Source organism: Cydia fagiglandana, chromosome 21 (genome assembly GCF_963556715.1).
Source record: "Cydia fagiglandana chromosome 21, ilCydFagi1.1, whole genome shotgun sequence".
Lineage (NCBI taxonomy): Eukaryota > Metazoa > Arthropoda > Insecta > Lepidoptera > Tortricidae > Cydia > Cydia fagiglandana.
In genome coordinates, this window is record NC_085952.1 from 12,451,777 (window position 1) to 12,468,329 (window position 16,553).

Genomic DNA, 16,553 nt, shown 5'->3' on the forward strand with positions numbered 1-16,553 from the left:
ATTACATATAATATACATCTGGTCTCCCGCGATACAGGCCTGGCATTTCTGGAATCTTCGAAAGTCAAGTCAGTTATGCACCAACTCTTGAAAGAAACTTGTATGTACACCTACTTTATCTGTATTATTTCTTTCTTTGCAATATTTTTTATTATCTCTATCTTTACATTTGTGCTTTACTTTTCTGCTTTTCAAGTTACTTTCCTGGACATCTTCATCTAACACACAGGTTTTCAGACATTTGGCAATTCGCCCCTTTGCAATTGCAATGCCAAGAGCTTATTGCCTGCGTATTCTGCCGGTTTTCATCCAACATACCCATTCTCTAAGTTAATTAATTATCTTTAATTGTCATTCATCAATCATCAGCAGTTGAAGGCGCAGCGTGGGTAGACCCCCCACAAGGTGGACTGACGACCTGCCGGCCTAGCCAAGGTTACAATCGCTATCGCTTCGACAACGAAAAGCATTATGTCTCTCTATCACTCTTCCATATTAGCGGGACAGTGATAGCTGCGTCTCGATGACTACGGAGCGTAAGCGATTGGCATCTTGGCTACGCGGCCTGGTAAAGATCGCGGGAGTCCGCTGGATGCGGGTGGCGCAAGACCATAGTCTCTTTGGGGGAGGCCTATGTCCAGCAGTGGACGTCCTCTGGCTGATATGATGATGATCATTTATCAGAAATCACTCAAATAAATGAATCAATCAAGGTCACTGTAATATGCCATTTAACTAACAAATATATGATTATCACTCTCCCTACCCATAAGAAAACGAAAGTGAACACTCCGTACCAGCGCAATCATATTTATTATAAACTTCAAATCACGCTAACGAGCTAATTTAGATCATTTGCGGTTACTAATAAGGCACCAAATTGTTTGTTCATCAATAAGTGTGGAATGAGCAGAATCTGAAACTGTTTTTTCCGTTCCGCTTTCAACGCGTGCCTGGGACGGTCGCGTGGCGAACGCAGGTCAGTATTTAAAAGAAAACAGGCTTAAGTACAAACAAATTGTTTATGCTTTACTACATTTTGGTTTAGAATTGCATACGAATACCAAGTTAGTGTAAGCCCAAAGATACAGGCGTTTAGTAAACATGCGAACGTGATGCAGGTGACAGTGAAAATGATCAAGAAAATGAATTAAAGTATTTTTATTCTATCTCTTTCTAAGCTTTGAATAAATTTAAAAGTGGAAAAATTACTGCCTTGTGTGAGACTTGAACTGACGGACTCTGAATCGATACTCCAGCGCTCTGCCATCTGAGCGACCAAGACCTCATCCATAGCCAGCAAATCTTTCCACCATTTGGGTCTAGGGGACCCTTATTAAACGCTATCTGTTTCTCTCATTGAAGCGTTTATTGTATAATCAGCTTCTCAGACTCTCAGACTATTACCAATCATCTCATCCCTCGTACAGTGGCGGAATTGCAGTCTTGGGCGGAGTTTACCAAATTCGGAATAGGTTCCATCCTGACTTTTCCAGTTTCTTATTTAGCTTCTGAAATCGTCCAACTCACATGAGGTCGTATTGGTAATAAGTTTAATACTGAGTAGGTATGTCTTCAAATCAATCCACAAAAAATTCAATTCTGAGAAAATCAGATTCTATTAAGCTCAATTATAAAAAAAAATTCAATAATGAACCCTTTTCTGATGAGGTCACATTCTGCATAGGTACGTTTAATTCTTTGATAGTCTATTTGTTACTTCATTGCTTTTCACCCAAGATTAACATTATCAGCAATCTATTCCATTGCTGTATCGTGAGTGAATGTTGTCTTGACTCGGACTTTTAATTTCGAGAGCGAACTAGTGAAATTTCCTTTGCGCTTGGTGCCTTGATATATACGTTATCGCTATCTCACTTTAACTATAAAGATTAGAATGTGTTTAGTGTACTTTTAATTTAACAATCAAGTCATCATTATCATTGGTTTTATGCCAGGCTCGCTCGGAGCTTGGATGCCTTGGATGGGTTTGTTCGGCAACCTATTCCCAAAGAGTCAGCGAAGGTAGTTTTTACTAAAGCAACTTCCATCGGGCATACCAACGCAAGAAGAAAACTAGGGCACCAAACATAGACTGGGTTACTAAATATTAAATAATGTTTCATACATAGGTTCTGACAAACGCATTGGTACGAGCCGGGGTTCTAACCCCCGATCTCCGGATTCAAAGTCGTACGCCTCAGCACTAGGCTACCAACGATTAATAATACTATGGAAACGGATTATATCTCGTCTCGTATACATCCCTACCCTATACTTAATACATCCCGACGTTGGCTTGGGCAGCATATAATCAAGCTTTTCAATCTCGTTACTTAGGCCACTCAGCATGCTTCGTGGCCTACGCGCGGTACTGACGGTACTCACTAAAACGCTCTCCATTATAACACGATTGTATAAAATACTGTTTTAGACCAATTCTTTTGCAGTTTCAAAGTATAGTCGGCAAAAAATAAGCATGTTTTTAAATTTTTATAGGGCACACTTATATTATTGGTAGGTTACCTAATTATGCCAAAATGGCCACTCCATGACATCACCATTTTGTATTTTTATGCAATTTTTTGAGGATTTTAAAGAATTGATGAAAAAAAATAGTATACAGTCACCTGCAATAATATGTTACACAACGTAGCCCGCCAAATCTGACACGATCTTATTTGTAGAGCCATAAGAGCGTGTCACATATGTTTGCGGCCTTGGAAAATTTTATTAACATGATTAATATGTACCTAAACTGCAAAACGTAATTCAAGACCAAAAAAAGTAAGAAATGTTGCCACTTTTTACAAGCGCGTCTTGTAAATATTTATGTAAAAATAAGTAAATAAAAGTACTAGTAAATCGTAGGAGTAAAATTACTAATAAATAAATTATCTTGGCGTAATTATAAATACGAATTTACTGTGTGTGGCAACATTGTCTTTTTTGATCTTGAATTACGAATTAATTAGGTACTTTTTTATTTTTTTGGTCTTGAATTACGTTTTGCAGTATAGGAACTACAGGAAATACCCACAGCCAGCAAATTTCAAAAAATTCCCATGCACTTGCCGTAAGACAAAACTGGTAGCCATAAAATCCGAAAAGAACCAGTTTTTTTTCACCGAATCCGTCAGCTCGCGTCATCGGTAAACTTTCACTGCATGACTGCATGTCCGGAACCCAGGACCCCATTAACTTCCTATTTTATACGTGGGCAATACTGAAAGTTCCTGGATTCTCGATACGGTATTAATTGTATATTTTTCACCACACCAGCTCGGAAAGGCTTTGCATTTCAAAAACTGATAGCAAAGTTGCAGTTTATTCACATGTGAGGAAAAGTAACCAAATGCAAAGTTTGAGTTGATTTCTTATGTTTGCTGGTAGAATTGACTTTTGAATGATGATTTTGGATGATAAATATTTAATGACATTCATTTGGATTTGATTTGGTTTGATTTTGTATGATAATTTACATTTAGTATTTGCTTCGGGTTGGTGTGGTGAAAATTTTTGTGTTTCACTTGGGGGCAAATTTTGTTTAACCCTCGTGCTTGGAAACCCTCGCAACGCTCAAGATTCCATTTTCCGAACCACTCGCTACGCTCGTGGTTCAATTTTGGAATCTTTCGCTTGCTCGGATATATGAGCACGAGCGGTTAAACAACAACTTTGCCTCCTTGTAAAACAAATAACTATTAACGGCCTCCTAGCCAAAGTCGGTGCCCTGACGTTTTGCCTTTGACGTTTCCTGAAGCAGTGCAGTTGGCAGCATTTCTGCAGCAGTTTGGCAGCATGACATTACTACAGCTGTATTCTGAATCGGAACAGTAGGTACCAAGGGACAAATGCAGGTTACTCGCTCTTTCCTACCTATAAACTGTCACATTGGCTAGGCCCTCAGAGGCAAGCAACTGTCACTATTCAATAATCAAAAGATACGTAAGAGGTATAAGTTTACAATGTTAGCATTTATGTATGTTTTACGGCGAGATGGGACATAGAAAATGCAATTAGGTACATATTTAGACTTTCTCAACTGTCGACAATTTCAACTACATTACTTTTTTTTTGTTTATTTGTGTATTTTATACATACCAACACTTACAGATCAACCTTACGTGCTAATAGTGTTGTGAATACATTTTAATAAGTATTTTATACAATTCTATCCACTGTTTCATTAGTCATTACGAATTATGTCATTTAATAGGTACATAATAATAATAATAATAAGCCCGCAGGGCAGCTTGTGGCGAGCTGTTGGGGAGTAACGACCCCACGGACCCGAGTGCTCCCGAGAGTCGGTCAGGGTCTCCGTCTCCGGCGTGTCTTCGTCGGTCGGAGTGGACCCCAAGGGGACCCGCAGGACTCTCAGCTCTGGCTCGCCTTCATTGGCCGTCCAAAGAGGAGTCGCTAGAGCTATATGCTCCAGGGGTGGAAGTGAAAGATGCATAAGACGCGAGTTGGCACAGTGGCTGTTAACAGTCACTGGGTAGAAAGCGGCGCACACCTCTCGACACCCCTGAGCCGCTCACACCGATGTTGCTCCTGGTCGTCTTCGCGACGGCAGATTCAGGGGCCCATCTAGTCAGCGGCGAGTCACCGCCTGCCTCGATGACGGTGTTAACATTGTTATGGCAGGTGTCCGGACCTCTTTTACAATAGCCCAGTCTCATTGTCCACCCAAACATCAATCCATAGACCGGAATACTGTTCACTTTTTCTACAATAGTCCCAATGCCTGCTGCGACCGGTTCATGGGTGTCTATTGTTGCGCCTGTGAACGGGTTCCAGCAGGCGTTCTACATGACATTAAAGCTCTCCAAAGGGCCTCTACGTGTTGGATCAGTATCCCCACGCAAGCCTATCAAAAGACCGGGATTTATAAGCCCGTGAAATCCAGAAAGGAGATACAAATAATAATAATAATAATAAGCCCCCAGGGCAGCTTGTGGCGAGCTGAAAGGGAAGTGACGTCCCTTGGGTCCCATACCCCCGAGAGTCGGTCAGGCCCCTCTCTCCAGCTTGCCTTCATTGGCCGGCTGGAGTGAACACTGAGCAGGGGCCGCAGGACTCTCACCTCTGGCTTGCCTTAACCGGCCGTCCAGAGTGGGGTGTCAGAGCTATATGCTCGCAGGGCGGAAGTGAAATATGCCTAAGACGCGAGTTGGCACAGTGGCTGCCTACAGCCACTGGGTAGAAAGCGGTGCACACCTCTCCACGCCCTGAGCCGCTCACGTGATGTTGTCCCCTTGTCGCTCCGTGCGAGCGGCCGTTTTCGGGGACCCATATTGTGAGTTGGCGAGTCACCACCTGGCCCATTTTTTCATGTTTTTAACATATGAGCAGGGCAGGTGCCATAGTCTCCTCCATAGTCCCGGTTACTAGCCCACTAGCAACTCAACGCAATAGCCCGGTTTCTTTTTGTACCTTTTCTTGCAATAGTCCTACACTAACCGGGGCTTGTCCTTGGGTGCACTACTATAGTGCAAACAGGGATAATCGTCGGTTGGTGTCACATTACATTTAGAGTAAATTGTCTTATTACAAGGGGCCTCTACGTGTTGGCTTCGGCCCCACGCACGCCTTCCAAATGCCCGGGACCCCATGGTCCCGAGAATTTGTAAAAGACAGACATAATAATAATAATAAAATGCTTTATTGCACACTACAAAAGAAATGGTACAAAAGTATGAACAGGTACAAATATGTACATACTCATTTTATATTAATTATGTCATTATGAAATTACAGTAACTTATCCTAATTATGTATGTATGTCACATTATGAACTAATTTTTATATTAACAAATATTACAGTACAATATAATCCAAACGAAATTTCAATATAATGAATCCGTCTTGATATAATGAATCCGATTTATTGTATTTAACTATATAGGCATATTAATACCTAAGTATATAGACCGACCTGTCAAAAAAAGGGACCCGTATAAAAATTAGCGCTGGGTATATATCTAGCAAAAAGCTGAGATTGGTACCCATTGCCTATACCACATATTTTTGTGCATGTTTTGTATATTTAACGTCCTTGTGAAATGAAGTGTATTTTGTTTTTCTCTCGTGTACTTATTACTTTTTCTTTTTTGGTAGTTGTGGCAATAAAACATTTTTTTATTTTATTTTATTTATTTAATATTGACCCAAAAACCCAAAACAAGTTTTACGTTAATAAAAATGAAGTTAGTCAAAGCCCGGTTTGACGGGAGCAAAAATGCACTTTTCACCACACCAGCTCCATGCATTTTTGAATCGGAATCAGAAATGTATTGATACAACCAATACAACTCATTATTTTACATGTCAGGTTGTTACATAATATTACATTAGGTTGGTAAGTTTACATTATTAATTATTTAGAAAAAAAAAAATTACTTATATAGGTAAAATATTAAAAAAATACAAACAGTTCATTTTAATTATGTGTACAACTATAATATTTCTGAAATCCATAACGGTAGTACCATCGTTCTTTTTTAGGGTTCCGTACCCAAAGGGTAAAACGGGACCCTATTACTAAGACTTCGCTGTCCGTCCGTCCGTCCGTCCGTCCGTCCGTCCGTCCGTCCGTCTGTCACCAGGCTGTATCTCACGAACCGTGATAGCTAGACAGTTGAAATTTTCACAGATTATGTATTTCTGTTGCCGCTATAACAACAAATACTAAAAACAGAATAAAATAAAGATTTAAATGGGGCTCCCATACAACAAACGTGATTTTTGACCAAAGTTATTTTTTTTTAAATTAAAGTTACAAGACTATATGGTTGGATTTCGGGTTGAACAAAAGATATTAAAATTTTACAGAAACGGTTTTTTTTTAATCTCTTTAGCTTTAAAAATAAAGATTTTAGACCCGGGTCAAATTTTTATTTTTCATTTTTTGATTTTTTTTTTGTCCAAATCGGTCCCAAAAAAGGTCTATGTATACGGAAATGCATTAATCGTTTAGTACTTTGTACTAACGTCAGCTCAAAACTGAAGTCCATTTTGCTTTATCTCTTACCGTTTTCGAGATATATCGTTCTGAAGGTACGAATTTACGAAAAAACTTTGCTATTAACTCCATCAGGCGCTGATGACTTTTTGTATGGATATATTGAAATCCGACTCGCACTTGACCGTTTTACATAGATTAATTTTTTTTTTGTAATTTCGGGTTAGAAAGTTCGGGTCATGATTTATATGGTAATCATCATCATCATCATCATCATCATCATCATCATCATCATTTTCGCTTTCAGTCGCCCACTGCTGAGTATAGGCCTCTCTTCATGTACGCCACTTATATACATGCATTTATGTGTATGGTAATATTTAGTAAGTGACATGGCATAATGTATATTGACATAATCTGTCAAACTGTCAATTTTTTTTTTGTCAAATTTAGTGTAAAGTATTATATTTTGTCATAGTTTAGTACTAAATGTCAATGTTGGGTAATTTTTTGTAGACTGCATTTCTCATCTTAAGGGCCGGCAACGCACTTGCAGCCCCAGTGATCGCTGTGCTTATGTATTTTTGGGCGAGTTTTTGGGTTTCGTATGGGAATATTTGGTACAAAGGGACATGTTACAGTGTTCCAGTGTATATTGACATGATCTGTCAAACTGTCAAATTTGACAGTTTTTGTCAAATTTAGTGTAAGATCATATTTTGTCATGGTTAAGTACAAAATAAAATTACTTAAATATTATTATTGAATAGAATAGAATAGAATAGAATAGGTAATTATATGGTAATCATCATCATCATCATTTTCGCTTTCAGTCGCCCACTGCTGACCTATAGGCCTCTCTTCGTGTACGCCACTTATATACATGCATTTATGTGTATGGTAATATTTAGTACAAAGTGACATGGCATAATGTATATTGACATAATCTGTCAAACTGTCAAATTTGTTCGTTTTTGTCAAATTTAGTGTAGAGTATTATATTTTGTCATAGTTTAGTACTAAATGTCAATGTTGGGTAATTTTTTGTAGACTGCATTTCTCATCTTAAGGGCCGGCAACGCACTTGCAGCCCCAGTGATCGCTGTGCTTATATATTTTTGGGCGACTTTTTGGGTTTCGTATGGGAATATTTGGTACAAAGTGACATGTTATAGTGTCCCAGTGTATATTGACATGATCTGTCAAACTGTCAAATTTGACAGTTTTTTTGTCAAATTTAGTGTAAGATCATATTTTGTCATGGTTAAGTACAAAATAAAATTACTTAAGTATTATTGTTGACAGATACTGTCAAATGGGATGTTGTTTGACAGAATCTGTAAGAATCTTGAAAGTTGAAAGTTTTCAATCCTTTGATGCCCATAGAAGTGTCCTATGTAAGCGATCTCGTTGTGACCGCGGTGCGGCGCGATGGTCCTCGTTATTATGCTCAAGGCATTAGTCTTAAATAGTAGGTACTTAAGATAAGGTGTTGTATAGTAATCAAAGTGAATGAGGTTCAGTCGGCACGCGTTGATGTCTTTTTAAATTTTGTTTGTTTCATAGGAGTTTCTTTAGGAAATTTTGTTTTTAGGGTTCCGTACCCAAAGGGTAAAACGGGATCCTATTACTAAGACTCCGCTGTCCGTCCGTCCGTCCGTCCGTCCGTCTGTCACCAGGCTGTATCTCACGAACCGTGATAGCTAGACAGCTGATATTTTCACAGTTGACGTATTTCTGTTGCCGCTATAACAACAAATACTAAAAACATAATAAAATAAAGATTTAAGTGGGGCTCCCATACAACAAACGTCATTTTTGACCGAAGTTAAGCAACGTCGGGTGGGGTCAGTACTTGGATGGGTGACCGTTTTTTTAGATAATGGTACGGAACCCTTCGTGTGCGAGTCCGACTCGCACTTGGCCGGTTTTTTTTATCGACATCGACTTATAAAATTATGTGTCCTCGCACTATTGCGACGTCAGCACATAATTTCTCCCGTCAAACCGGCCTTTGAAGATTGGTAATTTTATTTAAATTTACTTAATCAGAAACAAGTTAGAAGAAAGCTGTTGAGGAAAACGCAATAACAGTAAGAGATTCATAAATAAATAAAAAACCCACAACAGATGGACAGACATCGATGTGATCCCATAAAATCTAATTTTTACCACACCTATTCGTATAGTCCTTATTCCTATAGTATTTTGTCTGGTAGAACGTCGATAGAACTGACTTCTAAATTATGTTTTAAACGATAAATATTTAATGACATTCATTTAGATTGGCGTCAGTTGGCTCGTTGGGTGGACGACATCCGGAAAATTGCGGGTCACTTCTGGATGAGATTAGCTCAGGACCGGGACAAGTGGCGTACTAGAAGAGAGGCCTATGCTCAGCAGTGGGCGATAATGGGCTAATATGATGATTTAGATTTGATATGAAATAGTTTGGGTTATCCGCAGATGGTCTAGAACGCAAAATGACTAGTGTGTTGTTTTGCATAAATCGCAATTAGTCTACATCGCAAAGGGTCTAGAACGCAAAATGCCCACATTATTTTTTCCGTTTTAATTGAACTTTAAAGTTGAAAAGTTTAGTGCAGCAAAGCAAATGAAATGTATTTATTTGTCAGAATATGGTACATTGATGAGATCTTAAATTAGAATTAATGCAAATTCCATCATATTCTACCGTTAAAGTCCAAGTTTATTATGTGCCTTGATACCCTCGCAACCCTCACGATATCACTTACTGAACCACTCGCTAGTCTCTAATTTTGAGATCTTTAGCTTGCTCGGTCAGGTCAATATTAGCAATGTAAAACAAATCACCATTTCGTTATTAAATAGTCAAAAAAACCTACCTATCTATCCATTAATTAAATGCTAAATGCCTATCGAGGTCATATTTAAAAGCCTAAATCTTACTATAATTTATACACATTATTAGATGTTCTCGCTTCAACCAAACTATAAATTTTGAAATCTTCACAAGTTATTCTGTTATTGTTTACTTCGTCATATAATTTAGAAACACTGTAGAAATTCAGGTCAAATTTTCACTGAGAACACAATGGAGGAGTCAATCACAAGGAAAAGTCTCATTACAAAATATTGTTAAACAAATGGGTTGTTTGCGTATGGCAAAGTTATGGGGAAAGAATAGTTATGGTATACTTTGAAGCAAAATGCGGAAAAGTGAAAAGTTCACTGAGGAAGTAGAATGATCATAACTACTTAAAATAAACACTGAATAAAAATTTTCACCTCACTAGCTCCAAAGTCTGTCTTTCTTTGAAAACATTGGGCAAAATCGCTTTTTCTTCAAGAGTGCAAAACATTTCTTTCTCCTTGATGTTTCCTTTTTATTCGATTTAAAAAGTTGAATGTATTCTATAATAGTGCGTCAGATATGCATGATTAGGTTTGTATCATACGTACATACTTCTAACTCTTAAAAAACGAAGTTGAAAGCGCGACCATCATAGGCCGCAATAGCTCTGATGATTTTCCGAGAACTGGCTACACCGCTAATGATGCGGTTGATCCGTGTCAACAGATCAAGAGTCTCAAGACCTTCTTTGTCGGAAAAATTATATTGTATCTCGTCGTGCGTTGGTAAATGACCATTTTGTAGACCCTTTCTCAATGTAGCAAGGTGTGAAGACCTTAAGTGTTGACTACTGGGGAAAATGTATTAATAAGTAGGTACAGCTTTTGTAAAATATTCAAAAGACTCGGTCAGAGATGTAATAGATTCCATTATACCTACCTAATAGGTATTAATATTACTATGACTACCTAACATTAACAGGGACCGAATACCGGTAATTGTTAATAATACATATTAAATATTAACCGGTATTAATTTCGATATACCTAGGTTGTTTATGTATATTTTTGCATTTCAATTAGCTAATCTCATAACTCATTGTCATTACCTAAATATCATTCTGCAATATCAGATAAATATTGCGAATGCTATAGGTTACTTATTCTGATTTCTAGTTATTTATATATGTAATATAACTATTAAAATGTATGGATCTTGTTATCCGAAATAAATATATTAAATAAATAAAATAAATTGACGAAAACAGGTATACTAGCAACTACGACTACAAAAATGCTGCAGACTTTTCTTGGTCTTTAGAAATAAACTATAAATAGAAGATTTGCTCCAAATCGCCGTCTATTTAGTTTTAAATGTTAAGAGCCTTACTGGCCTCGTTCTGTTCAAAAAAGTTCTAGTTTATGTTAATTCCGGTGTCATCATGTATATTCGTTTCTCGAAAAATGGAAATTCGTCAACGGTGACCTCAAAAGGTCCATTCCTGAAGAGAAAGTGCCAACCTTTAAGGCCATGGCCATTTTGGCCATAAATTATTGGTAATTAAGGGGCGTGTTGGGTTTTTAATAAATAAATACTAAGTAATTAAGTATGACATCCTTTAAGAAATTATTGCCTCTTTTGAATATCACTGTTAAACTACAGAGGGCCACTTGCACCCACTAACCCGGGGTTAACCGGTTAAACCTGGAGTTACCATGGTTACCAGTACAATTTACACTGGGTTAACGGCTTAATCGCTTAAGCTCGGGTTAGTGGGATGGTGCAAGTGGCGCATAAATGGGCCTAAATGAGTCGGACTAATTGTAAGCTGCATGACATTTGCAATGACAAAGTGTGATATTGTCATCATTAATGTCAATTTTTAGGGTTCCGTACCTCAAAAGCAAAAAACGGAACCCTTATAGGATCACTCGTGCGTCTGTCTATCTGTGCGGCCATTCTCCCCCTCCCCCACCCCTTTATCTCTGAAACTACTTGGCCTACAATTTTGAAAAAAATACACAAAATAGTACTTTACCTCCTATAGATGACGAAATCTGACTCGCACTTGACCGGTTTTTTATGACAGTATGACGTTCTTAGGGGAGAGGGAGGGAGAGAGAATTACCAAAAGAAACTTATTAAACCCTTTTTTAACTAAAGGAAAAAAATATACTCATCAACTGGTCGAGGTTTCAGATTAACCCCAAATCAAAACAATGGCGTTTCCCACACCAACGAACTTATTAAAAGTGACCCACTTTGAACCATATTTCAATAATGCCCAGGTCCATAACTAGTCACCGTTATGTGTGTATTTCGTGTGTTACTAAAGTCAAACATTGTAATCTGTTGATAAACTGCTAGTTGTTAGTAGAGCGAGCAATCATTGCTTACGCGCAAGTACTTTTTGTGCTTAAGGCCCCCCCCCCCACATCTAGCGTCTTTCGAGCGTCGGCGTCTGTCGGCGTCTGGTCAGCGCTATGGAAAATGACGTCGCTGCGCAGTTGCGTCGACGCTGCGTCGACGTTGCGTCGACGTCGGCCATAGAATTGTAGACGCCGACGCTCGAAAGACGCCAGATGTGGGGGGGCCCTTAGAAGCATAACGCTCTAAACTCCATTTTGTCAATTTTCGGATTTTTACTACGCGTGTTTAGTAGTGTAGTATACTTAAGGGCTCCTCTTCACGTTGGGCCAACGCCAACGCCAACGTGGGCTATCAAAATCGCTGCAGACTTTTCTAGGTCTGACTCTATTGACATTTCAGCTTCTAATACAAACCTCCCAAAAAGTGATGAGTAAAATAAAACCCATACTGTTGTAAAGCCTGACCAGTAATATGATGATTATTGTCAAGAGGACGCTGCCGCTGTTATTCTCATGTATATGGTGACACCGGGTGACAGTTCAGAATAGTATGAAAAAATTAGTACCGTAACGTTTTACGGTACTAGTTTTGAAATAGTGAATAGAATCAGGCGTTACTTTGCGGAAATCCATATTAATTAAAACCAAAATATTACTTTGCTAATCCGCGTAAAAAGATAACGTGCAAGTCAAAAGTGGTCGTGGTGTGTGGTGGTGTGGTGGTGGTGGTGGTAGTGGTCGTGGTAGTAGTGGTCGTGTTTTTTTTAAGTACTAGTTTTGGGTAAGTAGGTTTCGCGGGGAGAGGTGGGTTATGAATGGGGAGATAAGGTTTGAGAGGGGGGTGGGAAGGGATTTTAAGGCTACTGCTACAAAAATAATGTATTCCAATTTAAAATGGAGTTATAGTAATACGCATAATAAAAAAAAATCGATCTAACAATCTTCCAAAATCACCTTTGTATGAAAACCCCTCTCACCCCTCTCACGAGGCACTAAGGGGTAAGGTGGGTTTTCCTCTTCATCGTCAAAGTTATGGAATGGAACTACCCAAAATAAAATACAAACGTCCGGAACACTTATTACAATACAATACAAATACTCTTTATTGCACACCTCAATAAAAGAAGACAATACAAAAGAAAACAGAAATACAAACCGAGGTAAACAACAGGCGGTCTTATCACTTACGACACGGTTCACGGTTTAACGACTTATTATACAGGGTGATTCATGAGACGTGAGCAGGACTAACCCTGCACATTCAGTAACTGATAATTGATCGCTCACCGTCGTATTTAGGTGAAACAACCACACTTTTTACTATTTTTTAACTTTTTGGCGAGGGCAAATTTAATTCTCTACAATCATGGTCACCCTACAAGACCTAATTAATAAACATAAAACCTCTTTAACCGTAATGACAGCATTATGATTACGAACAAAATAAACTGTCAAACTTGAGTGAGATACGAGTTATCAAAAGTAACCAGACCGTGATGACATTCAATTTGACACACAATATCGGTAGTTTAGTATTCTAATTGTAGGGTGACCATGCATGTCGTAAATAAATCAATAACTTTTTTTTTCAACACGACTAGAAAATTAACGTTAATCTCACTAATACTGATACGAAACAGTTGCTTATAATTTACGAAATGAGCAGTGTTAGTCCTGCTCACGTCTCCTGAATCACCCTGTATAGGTTCCACCATTCAGTTTCCATATATAAAAATAAAATGTTATCGAGGTTTGAATTTTAGTTTTGACTCTACTCGCCCCATTTTACGGTACCAGTGAAATTCCGCAACATGGCGCTTGATCATAATTCCGGTCAGACTTTAGCAGAGATTAGTGTCCATGTGTGACTATATCGCCTGACTACACTGCATTATGCACAATCATCACTAATGTATGCGCAGATAGTTTCTCGACTGCGAGAAAGTATTTTATCTTCCTCTCGCGTTCGTATCGTCCGGCTTTTTTTTACTCTTATTAAAATGCATCCAATGCAGTGAGTTTGTTCTGAGACAGTAGCTAAAGCAGGCCATTAACGAGCCTTCCAAATGGATGCCGTTACAATGGATTCATCCAAATGGACGGCATCCTAATATTAAACATTGTACGTTTATGACATTCACTGACCGATTTTGGATTGTAGCCACGCTATTTGGACTGTTGGAAGGCTTGTAAGTGGCCACCTTAACTTGAAAATTACTGCAATATTGAGATAGCGGCAGTCGTGCCTCACTCCGCGATTTCGACGCTTTGTTACAGGTAGCTACAAGTACATCCGTTCCACACCAATTTTGGTGTATTCTTGCTTCGCTCGGCTCAGCATTGCTCCGAGCAATTATTAGGGTTGACACAACATGACGTCCCTTTGCGTGCACAACCACAGATAAGATAATGGCTTGAATTTTGACAACCCTAAATAACCGAAAGGGATTGTGTTATATTAGAAAGGGACAGCATGAGCGACCCTGAACCGCTGTCAAACTTCGATTTTGTAGGAAGTTTCCTTTCTGCACGGTAGTAAGTGGCGTGCATGGTAACACCACTCTGGTCGCTCATGACAACAGAGTTCGTTAAACCAAGCCTAACTTAGAACCAAGGCGTATCCAGACTAGTCAATTTTTCGACAATCTGATTATATTGCCCGATCAAATCAGGACGTGCGGACGCAAACGCCAATTTGGCTCGCCGAATTCAACCGCCAAGAATGATCGATATTACCGATAAAATGAGGTACCGGACGCAAAGATACCAATTTTGTGAAGCCAGTATTTTCGATCTGGGGCATCTTTTCAATTTAGAGGGCTCTAGATAATATCACCATAAATCTAAAATTGGTGATTGACGCCAATTTCATTTCTGATCAAATCGACCGATTTGATCAGACCCGTCTGGATACCGCTCCCATCTTCGATTCTCGACATTTACGTCATAACCATTTAAAACTACCAAATTAAGTCATAATATGAATAAACATTACGCTTAGAAAGTGGCCACTATGAACGAAAGGACCATCATATATATGTAGGCCATGTAGGCACATCCTTATACCGACCTTGCTTTCACTGCGTCCTTCGCTGTTATTTATACTTACTAGCTACTTTACTTCGGACCGGAATATTATAGTCTGTCAAGCCATTTGTGTCAGTACAAAAAAGCGGCAAATTTAAAAATGTAGGCGGGAAGGATATAGACGGTCAAGCAAATCTTGTCAGTAAAAAAAGGCGCGAAATTCAAATTTTCTATGGGACGATATCCCTTCGCGCCTACATTTTTCAAATTTGCCGCCTTTTTCTACTGACAAGATCTGCTTGACCAAGTATAAATCTTCCCATCGAAAATTAGAATTTCGCGCCTTTTGCTACTGACAAACTTGTTTAACCGGCTATATATTTGAATTGAACCTTACAACAAATGGCATGCAATTTTAGATAGTTACCGGCTAGGGGTCGTCCAGAAATCATGTAATCGTTTAGAGGGGGGGTGGGGGTAAGAAAAATATCACGAATGATCACGATGGGGGAGGGGGGGTCAGAACAGATATCACGTGTAAGCGGGAATGCCAAAAATAACAATAAAATTACTCAAAAATTTTATCAGATCAAATAATCCGCTCTATTTTATATCCGTATTTACCCAATAAAAACATGGGGGGGGAAGTATAAATAATAGTCAAAGCTCATAAACTTTAAATATTTGAATCTCACTCTACTCTTGCACAGCTATGGGAACTGGGTTTTAGTCGACCTAATGTTGTCACCTATAAAATGATAAGACAGTACCTTAAACCTTAAGTAGTATTCGAGTAGGTAATTTACAGTATTCAAGTATCACCGTCTGTGTTAATTGCAAGTATAGTGAACCAACCTATCTTCAGCAGCCTTTTTAGGCTACACACAACTCTATATTTAAACTAGGTGGCCTATATTAGGAAAGCAGCTGATATTAGGGCATTGAGCATGACCTAGGTCAGGAAAGCCGAGTAGAATATCGTAGCAATCTTCTCAAACAAAATCATAGATAATAAATAAAAACAAAAATACCTCTAATCCATAATCCAAGTCCGTTGCAACTGGCCACTTTCACAAATTAAAAAAAAGTTTTGTTTACAAAGCTTACATACACGGCAAATCGTAAAGCCGGCCACGCATGCGACGCGCGGAGTATCGCTTGAGTTACTAAGTTTGATCTCGCGCTCTCTGGGTGGGAGGGACAGAGAGGGACTAGCTCTGCTCTCCATCACGTTTAGTGATGTCAGGAAACTTATCGATAGTTTACATAGGCAGGCAAACTAAATTTGTTAATGGAAAGGTGCGAAATTCAAAATTACAAGGAAAGAACGTACCTTGCGCCTACGTCTTAGAAT

At 38.7% G+C, this 16,553-nt stretch overlaps 2 protein-coding genes across 3 annotated transcripts in view; one reads left to right on the forward strand and one right to left on the reverse strand.

Annotated features, from left to right (window-relative positions):
* Window positions 1–16,356, reverse strand: part of LOC134675161 (uncharacterized) — a 49,576-nt gene extending 33,220 nt beyond the window's left edge. For both annotated transcript variants that reach the window (XM_063533344.1, XM_063533343.1), the window contains exon 1: window positions 16,231–16,356. The gene's annotated coding sequence lies outside the window, so the exon portion shown is untranslated. The remainder of the gene's footprint in view (window positions 1–16,230) is intronic.
* The window catches only part of LOC134675221 (uncharacterized), a 75,473-nt gene that overhangs the window by 42,112 nt on the left and 16,808 nt on the right, over window positions 1–16,553 (forward strand). The window lies entirely within an intron of this gene.